Raw genomic sequence first — 16,073 nt, forward strand, 5'->3', positions numbered from 1 at the left:
AATGGTCCCCAAGATTCCCACCCCCTACTGTGGCATGCCCCATGTCATCCCCTCCTTCTGAGTGTGGTCTGGACCTGTGAATATGATGGGAGGTCACTCTTGCGATTACATCACACTGTATGTTGAAGGGATTCGCAGTTGCAGTTAAAGTCCTTAATCCCTTGACTTTTGGTTAATGAAAAGGGGGATTATCCTTGTGGACGTGACTTAATCAGATGGGCCCTTTACCGAAGGTGAAGCATTAAAGAGATGCTCTCCTGTTGGCTTGGAGAAGAGCAACCTCTCAGAGCTGAGAGTGGGCCCTGGTCAACAGCTGGCAAGGAAATAGGGGTGGCAGGGAGCGGGATCTTAGTCATAAAACCACAGGAAACCAATGCAATGACAACTGAAATGAACTTGGAAGTGGCCTCTGAGTTCCTAATAAGGATATGGCCTTCTGACACCTCGATCTCAACCCTGTTGGAACCCGAGCAGAGGACCCAGTTAAACTGTGCTACACCCCTGACCTTTAGAAACTGCAACATCATACTTTTGCTTAAGCTTCGAAGGTGTGGTAGTTTGTTACGCAGCAATAGAAAATGAGCATATGGTGTGAATGCATCCAGATTTCCTCTACATTAAGATAACAAAACACAAAAGCAAACTGAATATGGAAGCTTAGTATATTATTGTAATGATCATCCATAATACCAGATATTGAATTTTTATATTAATAAAAAAGCTACATGATTCCTGCTGATTACCTTAATAAAATATATACATTTACAAACTTAAGCTCACAAAGCATGTTAATATTAATACAATACCTCTTTGTCTATTTTAGGTTCGGAGGCACCATCTGAGGGATTTTTTTTTTTTCCATTTCTAGAACAAAAAGATCCCATTATTTGAAAAACCACTGGCTTGGCTAATAGGCACTTTTTCAAAAGACTGCATTTTGGTTGTTTTAAGAATATAACTGTTGGGAGGGAAAAGAAGAACAGGATTGTGCAAGGCTAATTTATAGTCAGCACATTGTTTTTAAATACATGTTTATCTTTAATTGTTCCCTCATTACAAAGTAACGCATAGATGTAAGAAGTCCAACCGCTACTTTTGATTCAGACAGATGTGTTTTGCACTAGTGGTTTTCAGTTTTTTAAAGCAGAACTCAATTAAGTAGTAATTTGAAACTTTTTAATCAAGCAATATTTCAAACATATGAAAAAAAGTACAAAAAAGGATACATTGACACCTATATACCCAATCATCTAGACATTAATAGAGAGGAACATTTTACCTGTTACTTAAAAAAGGGCAACCCAGCTACAGCCCTGCTGTATCATTTTTCCTGTCTCTGCTCCTATTCCTCCCTCTTCAGAGGTAAATACTAGCCTGAAATTGCTGTATATTATTCTCATGAATGTTTGATAGGTTTTCTGCATATGTATGTATTCATGAATAATGTAGAGAATTATTTTGTGTTTTAAAATTTAAATTATCGGTTATCATATACTGAAGGTAACCTTTTGCAATTTAATTTTTTTCACCCAAATTTATATTTTTGAGATGGCTTATGAATAGTCTCATGGCATGAATAAAACACAGTTGATTTATCCAGTTTCCCACTGATAAGCAGTTACGTTTTTTCCCCCCAATTTCGGAATCACAAATAGTACTGTCATGAATATCCTTGTTCCTGTACTCGTGTGACCCCATTGGAAGGTTTTTCTAGACTAGAATATAGAAAGCTGTTGGGTTGAGTCTTTAACTTTACTGGAAGCTGCCAAACTGCTTTCAAGTGTTTCTGCTAGCCTAGTCCCACCCACAAAGTCAAGTTCCTCTTCCCTTCTTTTACCCAGTGCTCATGTCACAGTCCTGCTGCAGTTAGCCAACTGGATGGGGCGGGGTAGGGGTGGGCAAGGCGTGCGACTTCTTGTGGCTTTAATTTGTATGTCTCTAATTGCTGAGGCTGAGCCTGTTTCCTATGTTTGTTGTGTCTTCAGATTTCCTTTCTAGGAACTGCCTGTACGGTCTTTGTCCAACAGTGGGAGGGGAGTATTTTATTCCCGTTGATTCATAGGAGTTCTTCATAGGATATGGACACAGATCTTTTTCACATATCTCCACCTAGTCCATAACTGTTTAGTCTTCTTTGGTATCAATTGTCAAACAGAAGTTAATAAAATCATTTAATATTATCAGATAGATCACTTTTTTCTTATATTTCTTGGGCTTCTTATGTTTTGTTTAAAAACACTTCCTCCAGCCGTGTATTATAGTGGTATTCTCCTTTGTTTTCTCTCAATAGTTAGAAAGTCTTGATTTTCGTATAGGGTCATTAATCCATTTTGAAAGTGTGTTTGTATTAGGCAGGGATCTAACTGTATCTTTTTCCTTCTAGCACTTTTTATTGAATAATTCATTGTGCATCTTCCCAGTCCCATGATTTACATTGTCACTGCTGTAGGGAGTCGAGTTTTTTTGAATATAGGCATCTCTGTGGCTTTCTGTTTTGTTCTTCATTATACAGCTTTGAGCACTTACAACTCAGTAACAAGACTTGATGTTTAGTGGGATGAATCTGTCTTCTTTTTCTTTATCAAAATCACCCTAAGTAGTCTAAGTCTTTTACTCTGCCGTGTGAATTTTAACATTGATTTGTCAAATCCTGTTAATATTTTGACTAAGGTGGAATTAATTTATGGATTAATTTATGGGGAAAATTGCTTTCATTAGCATATTATCTATCTCATCCATGAAAACAATGTGTTTTTCCATTTATTAGAATATCCCTTAACATTTTTCAATCAAGTCTTATAATTTTTCCCTCAAAGTTCTTGTATATTTTAGTGAGATGTATGCCTAGGTACCTCATACTTTTGTATCCATCATAAATTGTATCTTTTAAAAACACTTCCATGGTTCAGAGCTATCTTTGTACAATTTATTGAGTGTTTGCTGTGTACAAGACTTTCTGTTGCAATTAAACAATTTCTACAAATACACTAAGGTGTATTTATCAGTGTATTCCCTTTTTTTAAGGTTAACAAAATTAAGTATCAGAGAGATTAAGTAACTTGAATATGCTTGTGTATGACTAATTGTACAGCCTGAATTTTAACTCAGTTTTATCTAAAGCTTTACCTTTTGCTAAAAGTCTTCCCTTTTAAATCAGCTAATGTTTCTCTGATGCATGTCATCTTGTTTCGCAGTATCTTTTTATAGTTAAAAACCCAAAATCTCATTATAGAATCTCTATGTGAGAAAGGCATTTATTTCACCGAGTAGATGCCCTTTCATACCCATTAGTTAATTCATCTGGATAGACACACTTATGGCAGAGAATAAGGCTATAAAGGAAATGTTTCCGATACTTATCTTTGGATCAACTCTTATGGAAAAAACTTGTCCTAATTGACTTTGTGTGGTCTTTTTCTTGCTCACTACTTCACTAGTCCTTAGAGGAATTTAGGATCAGTACTCCCAATAAGACAGACAGCTTCTAGAGGCAAGGTTTGGATGTCCCAGTGCAGGATAGGGGCTCCAGTAAAAAAGGAGGAGCAAAGCTAAGATGTAGATGAGCTTTTTAATACCTTTAATGTTTTTTTTAATTGTGGTATAATTGGCATAACACTATATTAATTTCAGGTGTGCAACATAATAATTGGACATCTATGTACATAGTGAGATAATCAACACAAAAAAGCTAGTTAACATCCCTTACCATCCATACTTACAGATTTTTTTTTCTTAGCGACTTTCAAATACGCAATACAGTATTATTAACTATAGTCACCATGCTGTGACATCCCCATTACTAATTTGTTTTGTAACTGGAAATTTGTACCTTTGACTCACTCCCTTCATTCATTCTGCCAACCCCATCCTCCGAGCCTCTGGCAACCACCAATCTTACCTGTTGTCCGTATCTGGGAACTCGGTTTTTATTTGCTCTTTTTTAAAAATTCCACATGTGAGTGAGATACACGGTATTTATCTTTCTTTGCCCACTTATTTCACTTAGTATAATGTCCTCAAGTTCCATCCATGTTGCTGCAAGTGGTAGGATTTTCTTTTTTCTTGTGGCTGAATAATATTTCATTGTATATATGTGTACCATGTTTTCTTTATCCATCCATTCATCAATGGACACTTAGGTTGTTCCCATGTCTGGGCTATTGTAAACAGTGTAAAACAGGACTGCATATATCTTTTCAAGTTAGTGGTTTTGTTTTCCTCAGATTAATACCCAGAAGTGAAATTGCAGAGTCATGTGGTACTTTTAGTTCTAACTTTTTGAGGAAACTTCATACCATTTTCCATAGTGGCTGCACCAATTTACATTACCACCAACGTGCATAAGGGTTCCCTTTTCTCCCTATCTTTGCAAACACTTGTTACTTTGTATCTTTTTGATAATAGCCAATAAAAAGAGCTGTGAGGTGATAGCTCATTGGGGTTTTGATTTGTAGATCTCTGACGATTAGGGCTGTTGAACATCTTTTCATGTGCATCTTCATCATTTTTCTTTGGAAAAAATGTCTATTTAGTTTCTCTACCCATTTTTTTCCATCAGATTCTTTGTGGGGGTTTTTTTGGGGGAGGGTTGTTGTTTTGGATTTTTTTTTTTGCTGTTGAGTTGTATGAGTTCTTCATATATTTTGGGTATTAACCCCTTATCAGCTACATGATTTGTAAATCATTTATAAATCATTTTCTCCCATTCACTATGTTGCCTTTTCATTTTATTGACAGTTCCTTTTGTTGTGGAGAAACTTTGATGTAGTCCCACTTGTCTGTTTTTCACTTTTATTGCCTTTGCTTTTAGTGTCAAATCTAGAGAGTCCAAGACCCAGGTCAAGGAGCTTACAACCTTAGTTTTCTTTGAGGAGTTCTACGGTAATACTTTCAAAGTTTTGACTGTTTAATTCCCTCCTCTTTCATTTATCATCCATGCTAACTCCTCTAGAAGAGTCTACTTAAACTCTGATTTGGCTCCTGGTGTGAGGAGAAAGAAAAGATAAGGTAGAAGGAAGGAACCTCTAATGGGATTCAAGCTAAATCCCGTATTTTCTCTACAGTGAACTGCTGGGGACTTTCACTTTCAGCACTGAAGCCAGGTCCGGCTTTTCTAAGGCCTGTATCTGGTATTTTCTTATAACTAGGCCCTTCCTCTCTGGGCCTGAAACAGGTGAATTTCCGGGTGAGGTTCTGGATGGTCTCATGAGCCTCAGAGCTCAGCTGTAGCTGTCTGGGGCTGCTTAAAACTCTGCTTCTGTGTTAGCGCAGCCTGACGCTGTGGCTTAGGTGAACAGGACGTTGGAATGTGATTCACTTCCATTCAGGACGTTATTGAGGACACGTGGTTTGATAGTGGAATATAAGCAAGCGTATCTCAGTTCTCTTTTTTTGAAAAGCAGTTAATGATACAAGTGTCTTGTGGTAGGTGTGAAATAAATATTCATTGGTTGACTGAAGGTTGTAGACTAGGAAAGGAAAGGAAAGATGGTCTTGTGATTTATTTGCACAGTGGAAGAAAGAAAGGGACCATATTTCTCTCTTTGGAGACATAAGTGGTCTTTAGTTTTAGTTTACAAATATATTCTTCCTGTTGCTTCAGATCTTATTATGATTAAAATATCCATTTCAGTCACTCAGAAAGTATGTATTGAGCATGGTTTACCTACGAGGCACTGTTCTAGACACTGGTGATGAACAAAACATGAAGATGCCAACTCCTCTAGTGCATATGATCTCATGGGTGTGGATGGAGCCATACAGGAAGTTAAAAAAAATGAACAAGGTATTTCTTTTCAGATTGGGTAAGTGCTCTGAAGGATATAAATGGGGTCGCACGATGAAGAGATGGGGGCAGAGTGTGATGGGCATTGCTACTGAGCTTAGTCTGCTAAGCTACACGTAATTTAAGTTCAAGAATGGGTCAGAAATAGGACTTGACTTGGTTTGAGTTTCCAAGTAAACAGAATAAATGAAATAAGACTACAGGAGGGTGGACATGGTTTCCAGAACTGGGGGGCTTGAGACCCTTCTTCCTCCAGTTATATGAACCCCAAGAAACAAACTTATACTCTAAAGCTCTAGGGCACTCAGCATCTCTCTGCAAGGCCAGGGGTGTCCATCCGTGGCCAAGATTGTTGTACGGCATCAGGAAATGGCTCTCTAAAGACGTGACATTTGTGCCAAGACTTGAGAATAACTAGTAGGTGGATCCTAGCCTTGCAGGAAAAGGCACAACCAGCACGAAAGCTCTGAAGCACGGAGAGCTTGGTGTGGTTAGGAACGGAAGGGAACAGGGTAGCGAGCTGGGGAGTGGCGGAGGGTCGGATATGATTGTAGAGGTTGCTCAAGGCCACATCAAGACTCTTTTCAACCATAGAAGGAATTTTTTCTTCTAAGTACAATGGAAAGCTACTGTTTTAACCTGAGATCCATGAACTTGTATAGGAAGAAAGTTACAACTATGTGAAAATATACATCCTGCATTATCTCAGTTATGAATGTGGGCAACAGGCCACGACAGTATAAACAGTACCTGTGCTGATGTTACCTGTAGAAATCATGGATGATTCCCTGTATTGCTGTTATTGCAGTGATCTCAAAATGTCACTTACGATCATTGCACTAATTAGAATTTACACTAGTTATTAGAGCTTATGATATATCTTATTTCAGGCATTAATGGCGGCACTGGTGAACTACAGCCTGTGGACCAAATCTAGGCTACCGCCTGGTTTTGTAAATAAAGCTTATTGGAATACAGTCTTGCTCATTCATTTATGTATCATAGTTGCAGCAGAAACCTCCTTGCCCCACAACGCCTAAAATACTTACTATCTGACTCTTTCCGGAAAAAGCTGAAGCCTGCACTGATATTATTACTATGGTACAATTAAAATAAGTGGATAACTGTTGGTTTCTTTGCAAGCTTATGTATTTTATTTTATGGATTTAAAAGCATTATTCAGAGACGAGATCCTTGGGCTTCACCTGACTGCCAAAGCGTCCATAACCAGGAGGCAGAAAGAAAGCACAGAGAATCCCTGGGCTGCAGTGTCTCGGGCAGCGGAATGAAATGGCCTGGCCTGTGTTTCCTCTGCCTGAGCTTCTATTTCCCCTTCTTGATCTGGCAGATTTTCCATATTTTCAGTACCCAGTACCAAAGCCGCTTCTTCTTTATGAATGATGTATCGAGTCCCTGTCATGTGCCAGGCAGGGCCTTCATTAACACTGCCTTATTTAATCCCCATGACAACACCATACGGTCTAGGTGTGCTGGTCTTCATGAAGCAGTGAGGGAGGCCCGGAGATGCCCAGATATTTTACCGAATATTCACTGAGCACCTGCTATGAGCTGGGCTCTGTGCCAAATGCCCAGGTGACAAAGCTGTCAGTGGCGACGCCGAGGTCTGAATCAGGCCCATCTGATACCACCCACAGGTTATGTTCGAGACGCCACGTGACACCACACTGTCTCTTTGAAGCCAGCCGGCAAGCTCGGTGACTCCTCCTTCTCTGGTGTTCACACCACTTTGTTCCACAGCTCTCCTCTGCTGTAAAGGTTACATCTCGTTCTTGTTCCGTAGTCTGTTGTTTGTGTTGGCTTTGCCTGGAATAAGCTATGAAGTTGCTATTTTCCCAGCTGTAACAGCATCCTCAGTGATCCCTGCCAATGCCACTGGAATAGCCCATTAAAATCTTTTCTCTCTCTCTCTCTCTTTTTTTTTTTAAAGCACGACCTTCTTTCCTGTAAGTGCAGCTCTCTTCTTCAGCACTCTGTGGATTTCTGAGACCACAGCCTCTAATTTGCCCATCACAACCCAGGTTTAAACATTTGCACATGTTATTTGATTGGAGAGTGGGTTAAAATTGATGGCCTGGTGATAAAGTCTCTTATCTCAAATGGATAAAAAAAAATGGGACTGTAGGAAGAAGCTGGCTCGACATGGGTCATCCCAGCTTGTGCAGGTCCTTTTATCCAGAACCAGGAAGGTTGCTTTCTCCCCTAGAAGTGTAGCCAATCTTTGTTAGCAGGGCTGGGCAAATACTCACAAGTAAGCATTTTTCTTACTTCCTTTTCTTTTTTTTTAAGTTGCAAGTGAAGAGCATCATTCACATGATTATATACCTGGGCACCAGCATGTTTTCAGTGTATGCACACACATTACATTCCATCAGTTTGGACTCATACTGCAATACTGTTTTGCAATGTACATTTTTCACTTGTCAACTAAAAAAAATAATGCAGGAGCCTGCAAATAAGAAAAGAGTTAATTTGGAGTCTTAAGAATTGCTACTTGGGAGACATACATTGGGGTAACCCTGAAAGAGTGTTCAGGGGAAGAGAAAGAGCCAGGGGCTCATAAAGACAAAAAGCTGTAAGATTGTTAAAAGTTGCCTGGTGAGAATTGTGATCGACTCTGATGTGAATCAGAAAATATTTGTCCTTAAGGAACCACAGGTTGTTTTAGGATAAGGGTCCAATAAGAAGATAGACTATCAGGATCCGATAAGTATCTTGAATTTCTGGCAGGTGTTCTGGATGCCTTCATCAGGTCAAAAGGTTGGATTCCGATCAGGCTGAGATGTGCATAGGTCATGCTTCCTTAAAAGCCGCGAGCTCTGTTTTAGAGGGCTCTCTTAGCAATACCGACTCCATTTTTATTTTCCTTTCACAGACCTCACAATGCAGTGTGACATGTTCTTGTATTATTATTTTTTTAACCTTCTCGTATTATTAAACATTCTTTCAAACCAGCACTTTAATGGCTATATTATGTCATTGGCCTGCATTACCACATTTATTTAAATTTGCCTTCAGATTAAGTGGCATTTGGAAGACTTGGTATATCAGTCGGGGTTCAGTTCGGATACAGAAACCATATTATGATTTGAACAGGGAAAACTTAATTAAAAAATCGGTGGCTAGTGGATGTTGTTAGCTGCAAACAAAGGGTTAAAAAAGGACTCTGAGGGTCCCCAGAAGCAGCAGCTGCAGCACAGTAGCTGTGGCCCCTGGTCTGAAGAGGAGTGACCCTTGAAGAACTGAAGACCAAAAGAGGGCACTGCCCCTTCCCCAGGGCCCTTCAAAGAGGCCGTGGCTACCGCCCGACATCCCGGCAGTGGTGAAGGATGTGGGCCTGTGCGGAGCTGTGGGAGTGTGTCTGCTGCTGGAAGGTGGAGTAGGGAGAGCTGCTTCGATGGGGCTTCTGGTAAGAGGAGGAGGGCCTGAGTGTGGATGAGGCCTGAGGGCTTCCACACTGAATGACAGTAATAATAATAATAATAATAATAATAATAATCCACACTGAATAATGGTAATAATAATAACAATAACAACAACAATAATTATCTGGTGGATCATTGAAAGAGATTTACTGACTTTCTACAACCAGGCAGGATCGTCCCCACGGTCTCTTTTGGTGAATTTTAACCTTCTCTCAGACGACGAAGGGGAAATGCTTGCAGGGTCCAGCTCCAGTATACAAAGTTGGGCCAAGAATGTTGAGTTTTGGGTTGAGCGGCAATAAATGAATAACCAGAATATTTGGACTTGCCCTTAGCTTTATTTCGCTGTTGTAAACAACGCTGCAGTGGACATCTTTTGTAAAGTGTCTGCATCCTTGATGTTTCCATAGGAAGAGTTCAGAAATTTGATTTTGATTTTTAAGGCTTTTGTTAAACATTTCAAAATCACGCATGAAAAATGTGTCTCTGTTTACTGTCCTTCAAGTTATGTGTGGGAGGAAAGGCACATGTTTTTTTATCATAGAGCTTACTTACTAGCTTTTCGGTTCTTGGGTTCATCTACTGCGTTGTTAACTTGGAGACTGGAGATGCTCAGAGCTAGTGGTCTCGAGGTTGGAACCTGGGGTCTGACTTAGTAAGTGCCTAGCCCTGCAGTGATGGGAGGCTGCCGTGTGATGCTGGAACCCTCCACCACCTTGCCCAATCTCCTTAACTTCCTCCCTTTCCATTCTAATTCACCACTGCTGACAGATTCATTTCTCTAAAACATCTTCTTCATCATAATGCTCCAAAGCCTTCAGTATTTCCTCTTGGTTTATTGTATTGAGAAGAAAAGAGACGTGAAGAGAATTGACCTTGGGCGCTGGGCCCTTTTCCTCCATTCTGTTGATGAGGAAATTGAAATCAATGGACTTGCTCAAGGTCCCGTGGGAAGTCAGTTGGCTCAGCTCAACCTGGGGCTTCATTTCTTCCTTCCAGTCCTGCACTTTCCAGGCTCCCAGCCCCCTGCGGGCCAATCGTCCTCACCCCCTTGTTCTCTCAGCACAGCACCCATAGTAAGAGAGTTTATGAATACGTGTCCCCATCCTTTGGCACTCACTATATCTTCACTGGTGCTTGTCCCCCAGTCTGTGTTGCCAAAATCATCCCCCTCACCTTCTGTGCTCATGGGGACTGGCTACTCTGACTTCAAGGCTGAGTCCAAGACTCAACGTCTAAATAGTGACTTTCCATTACTTCTTAACAGATTGGACTCAGTCAATTCTTATCCTAGGGTGTTGGAGGGACAGGGATATGGACTGGGTTCTACATTGAACTTTTGGTCCTGGGGCCTGGACACGAGATAGAGGCAGGTGTATGCTCACTCCTGCCATATGAAGTTGACTGAGGAAGCAAGTGTCTTCTGACTTGTAAAAGGGTGCCTCTTTCTTAGCAGCAGTGCTCATCTAATAGTGCATGTTCCTTTAAGATAAACATGTCCTTCTCCAGAAAAACATTGCTCTCTATCTCTGCCTTTTACAAGCAGTTGATTAAAATGCCAAGGGGAACAGGCATTCTTCTCCTGTTCCTCCCCGCAGGCTCACCACATCCCGTAGGCTCCCTGGGCTCCTGCGGGCTGTCTACCTGCTTCTCTCCGCTCCTTTTACCCAGGTCTTAGTACGGGTAGAAAGAGCGCAAAGCGTTCCTGTGGAACAGGCCCTCCCCCATCACGGTCTGTGTTTACACAGCACAGATTGGAAATGCTCAGTATCTTAACACCTGTCTCGTTGATCATCGTTTGGTTTGGGGAGTTGTGTACTTGGGTGCTGTGAAAGATAAAATGACTAAATAAAAACAATACTTTAGTATAGAATCTAGTTAGGGGCATGAAAAAAGAGTGGAAAAGAAGTCAAATCCAGATTCTTCAATCCATGGGTGGTGATGAACTGCTAAAGCCCCACGGGGTGGGCAGGGGCAGGAGAGGAATTGGTCCTCGATGGTAAGGACCGCAGGGAAGGCCTGAATGTTAGTTAGGGGAAATGTGCCTTAGAAGAGTTTGCCACCCTTTCTTCCTTATCCTTTTTTCTCACACTGAGCCTTTTCCCCCTGGCTTTTGAGGGGTACAGATTTATTTTAGAGTATTTCTACCCTCCTCCTCAAATGTTAGACCTGTAGTCCTCCATCTAGAGGCATTGCTCTGTAACCTAGCAACCAGACTGTCGTATGCTGTCCTGTTATTTCCTTCAGCCTGAAGATTCGAAGATCATGTACATGAAGGACAGAAGGGACCAGGTCTACATGCAAAATCAGTCTCTGTGATGACTGAGTAATGGATCTGAAGAACAGCTTTATTTCCTCATTATATTCCCAAAGTAAGGACCGTGTCATATCGAGAGAGAGAGACAGAGACAGACAGAGAGAGGAGGAGAGGCAGAGCTGGAGCTGCCAGGACTCGTGGGGTCGTAAGTGCCCCCTCCCCCTCCGACCTTCTGTTTTCCTTGCTAAATAACAGGCAGAGGGGTAGAATTTGAAATTTTGGACCAGGCAATAATTCTTAATTTGTCTGACCAGATAGAAAGTTGGTCCACCGAGAAAAGCAAATTTCAGAGGGAAAAATATGACCACGGTGACATTTTTCTGCAGGATCTTGTTATCCAATCCACACAGAGGCCGAGTCACTGAGCTGGTTCTGTGAGGAAACACAAAGGCGTCCTGTGGAGACGCCTGTGCCTGTCGGGGGCTGGCACAGTCTGGAGCTGCTGGGTCCGAGTAAATGCGGCAGCGGGGCTGTAGCTGGCTCTCACTGGGTCCCTTGTCACTCTTCCCGTACGTTATGTGCTGTCAGGACATCTCCCTGCAGAAATGTTTTCTGCTACTTTCTCCTCTTCATCTTGGAGGAGCTGGCATTAGTCTTGTTTGCCTTACTTTATTGCCTTGACATTCAGAACACTTAATCTAAATGTGCTGTGTCGCCTTATGAATTAGACTGGGACGGCTCTAAACTTTATTGTGCATCCGAATTACTTGGAAGCCTAGTGGAAATGCAATGTCCCAGGCCCCTGAGTGAGTGGCTGTGGTGGGTGGGGGAGCCCTAGAAATCTGCATTTTAATACCCATGGTGCTTGGTGATTCTAAAGGCAAGGGTATGAAGACCCCATGAGAAACGGGATTGAAGGCTGGTTTCCCAGAAGGGGACAGGGAGCAGTCTCTTGGCACTTGGAGTGCATGTGTACATTTTGCACTTTTGCACAATCCCCCTCTCCATCTGGAGGTGGTGGGTGTTTGCCTGGTTTTTTTCTTTCCTTTCACCACATGCTTTTCTGTGTTATTTGGTGATGTTCCTTGTCTGGCCTGAGAAAGGTGACCCTGACTCACTTGAATGCTGCTGGAGTGGTCCTGTTGACAGCTGCTTCCCAGGGGTGACCAACACAACCTGTAGATGAGACAGAGCTGGCCCTGGACACTGCCCACCGCAGTCAGGGAGAACAGCACCATGCCAGGTGGTGGCAGTGTCTCGGCAGGTGACCGTATCCGTCAGGGTTCAGCTAGAGGTGATGTTCAGAGGGTAGAGGGAATAAGGAAGCAAAATCTCACACACACACACACACACACACACACACACACACACACACACACAGCCCTTATTGGATACTTGGAGGATTGCATCAAGGAAGGCCCCTCTGAAACAGACCTAGGAGCCTGAGTATGAGAAAAGAGTGAGTGCCAGGTCCCCAGCCCTTGATGTGGAGCACGCCGTGGGGCAGACCTCCTCCTCAGACACGCTGGTCTGCTGACAGAAGGCGCGTGCAGTTGCTCATACTTGTTATTCCGCTGGATATGTGCTGCCAACTTTAGGGTCCTAGACTTAGGATGACGTAGACAGTACTGTCATTTTTACTGTCAGATGACATACAGAGACTAGCTAGAAAGAAATCAGCATACACAGCAATGTGGTTTTGGGATGTTGTTTTTGCACTTAATAATAAACAGCTAACTTTATTTTTTTGGTGAGCATTTGCAACGTGCCTGCCACTGTTCTAAGCACTTTAAATGGATTATTTCAGTTAACCCTGAGAACAGCCTTAGGAGACAGGCGCTCTCCCTGTTTCACACAGGGAACAGCAGGCACGAAGGGCGGTTCCGTCACTTGTACCAGATTCCCCAGGTAAGAAGTGAAATGTGCGTCCGGTCGAGACTGTCCTACCTGGAGACCCAGCTTTTAAGTGATGCTCTACTCTGTCTGGATGGAATTTATGAAATTAGAGCAAGCCTTTTCCTGTGTGGGCATCCCGAGTTGGGCATTCCTCAGAGAGCAAAAGGTGTCATGAGCCCGTGTACGAGACGTGGGATCCGGGTGCTTTTCCTGATAGAACAGTCAGATGCAGATGTCTGCCGTGGTCAGCCTCTTTCAGTTTGATCCACCTTTCTGTTGGGGATCTTAAAGTTTGTAATGCATATATTAGTGGTTCTTCTCCTTATCTTCTTTGTTCCGAAATACAAAACACTGATTAAAAAACATTTTTGTCAGGGGAAAGGAAGAGACAGAGGGCAAATGAATTGCCGACTGAAAAAACCCAGGCAGAAGGGATGGCCGCTGCTCTCTGTGTGGTGGTCCCGGTCACTCTCGTTTTTGAAACACAGCCCATATGTCACCTCTAGTTCTTGCTACGTTCTCTGATCAGGGATATGCTCTTCCCATTTTAGGAAAGAGAAAACAGGTCAGAGTGGTTAAGTAGCTCGCACTGAGCACACACAGCTGGGGCGAGGCAGAGGAAATTTGAACCCAGCCCTGCCTGTCAATGGTTTTAATACTGTTTTTGTTTTAAACAAGCTATCCTTGAGACCCTTTCTTCAGAGAACTCATACTTGGATCCCAGAAAGTCAGAAGTCAGCGCTGCAGGAGTCAACATGGGGGCCTGGAGGCCACTAGCTTGATGTCACCCCAGTCATACTCCCACCTGGTGTCCCGTGCCCTGTGGGCAATCCCAGGGAACACCTGGGAATCTGCAGAGCATTTATTCATATCACTCCTACTTCTTCCCTCTCATGAATGTTGAGCAGGTGATGAGCTCACCCCAGTAAAGATAAATGCAAGACCTAGGTCTTCCTACCTTTTCTAGAGAGAGAGCCTCTGGGGTCAGCTTGTCCACTTCCCACCATGATGGGTTTGAGTCTGCCCTTCCCCTCCACAATGTTGGGCAAATAACTTACAATCTTGACAGCTTTGGTTCCTTATCTTTAAAATGAGCATAAAATTGTTATGATGGTTAAATAAGCATTTCAACAAAAACCCAAAAGCCCTCAGCCCGGTGCCTTTCAGTAAATGTTTCTTTATTGCTTTTATTAGGAACAATCCCTCCCTGCTCCAAATTTCCATGAGGAGGTATTATTGCTAAGCCTTCCTGGCTTCTTTAGAACGTCTTTCCCTGCTTGATTCCTTATCTGGGAGGAATAAACTGGGCCCCCTTTTCTTCTTGGGAAGGAACAGAGAAGCTAATCTGAGGGTTGATTTAGCTGTCTGCTGGTTCTCACATGAGCCCTGTTCTCCACAATCACTGATAAAGGAGATATTTTAGTTTTTTATCTTCTGACTCTCTTATTCTCAACCCATTTAGATCCTGAGCAGGAAAGAGGTATGCTATAGATTAGGCTTCCTTAATATTCTGTAATGAGTGTTTTTGTGACCTTCCTCTCCATTCCTCAGAGTCACGGAATTTTAGAGTTTAAAGGAGTTTTTTTTTTTTTAAAGACTGAAATTCATTTCACCTTCTCACGCTCAGCCCCTGCCTGCGCACTTCCGGTAATGAGGACCTTGCTTTCTCACAGGTGGTCCAGGATGTCTGGCTGGGGATGGACTCGCCCTGGGAAGGTTTGGATCTGGCAGTATGGGACTGCCAGACCTGCCCGCACTTGGTATAAAATATTCAAATTAGGTTTTCTTTGGGAGAGCGTATTGGCCTGAAGCCTGCTCCCTTTCAGATAATTCTTTCAGAAAATTAATTTTCCGATAAGTAGTCAGAATTGGCTGAGGGAGAGAGTGAGTGTTCTGTGTGTGTTTTTGGCATCTCCTCCCGAGAAATTTCCCATCACTTCGGTGTGCCTGCTGCATCCTGAGCAAATTCTAGCTTGAGGCGTGTCTGAAGCAGTGCAGAATGACCCACAAGGTACTTTATTAGCCTCCTGGCCTCAGTGCTGGGGGTGGGAGTTGGGGGCATGCGGTGGTGTGACTCTCATAAGGTCACCTCCTGAAAGCTGAGCGTCGTGCGTACTCTGGTGGCAGAAAATAAAACTGCTAGTGAAATTCTACCTTCAGTGCCAAAGATGCTAAATGAAAGCTTTAAAACGCTCACCTCCAATGTACTTGTTGAGTGGAGATGGACTGATTTGGGATCTGCTTAGTTATGCTGCTTTTTCTTAACTTCAAGGCAACGTGAAGTAGGAACCAGCAAATGTTGAGAAACCAGTTTCCTTTATAACCTTTAAAAAAACAGCTTTATTAAGATATAATTCATGTGCCAAGAAATTTCACCTTTTAAAGTATTCAATTCATTGGATTTTACTGTATTCACAGCTTTCTGAAATCATCAGCGCAATCAATTTTAAAACATTTTCATCACCTCGAAAAGAAACCCTGCACCCATTAGCATTCATTCCCCAGTCCTCCTCCCCCAGCCCTTGGGAACCACTAATTTGCTTCCTGTCTCTATGAATTTGCCTCTTCTGATAAATGGGACCATGAAATATGTGACCTTTGTGTCTGGATTCTTTCACTTAGTGTGATGCTTTCAAGGTTCATCCGTGTGGTAGTGTGTATCAATACTTATGGCCTAGTAATATTCCATTGA

General features: G+C 42.4%; 1 protein-coding gene across 4 annotated transcripts in view; it reads left to right on the top strand.

Annotated features, from left to right (window-relative positions):
• The window catches only part of ELMO1 (engulfment and cell motility 1), a 488,726-nt gene that overhangs the window by 126,938 nt on the left and 345,715 nt on the right, over nt 1-16,073 (top strand). The window lies entirely within an intron of this gene.

This window comes from Vicugna pacos, chromosome 7, assembly GCF_048564905.1.
Source record: "Vicugna pacos chromosome 7, VicPac4, whole genome shotgun sequence".
NCBI lineage: Eukaryota > Metazoa > Chordata > Mammalia > Artiodactyla > Camelidae > Vicugna > Vicugna pacos.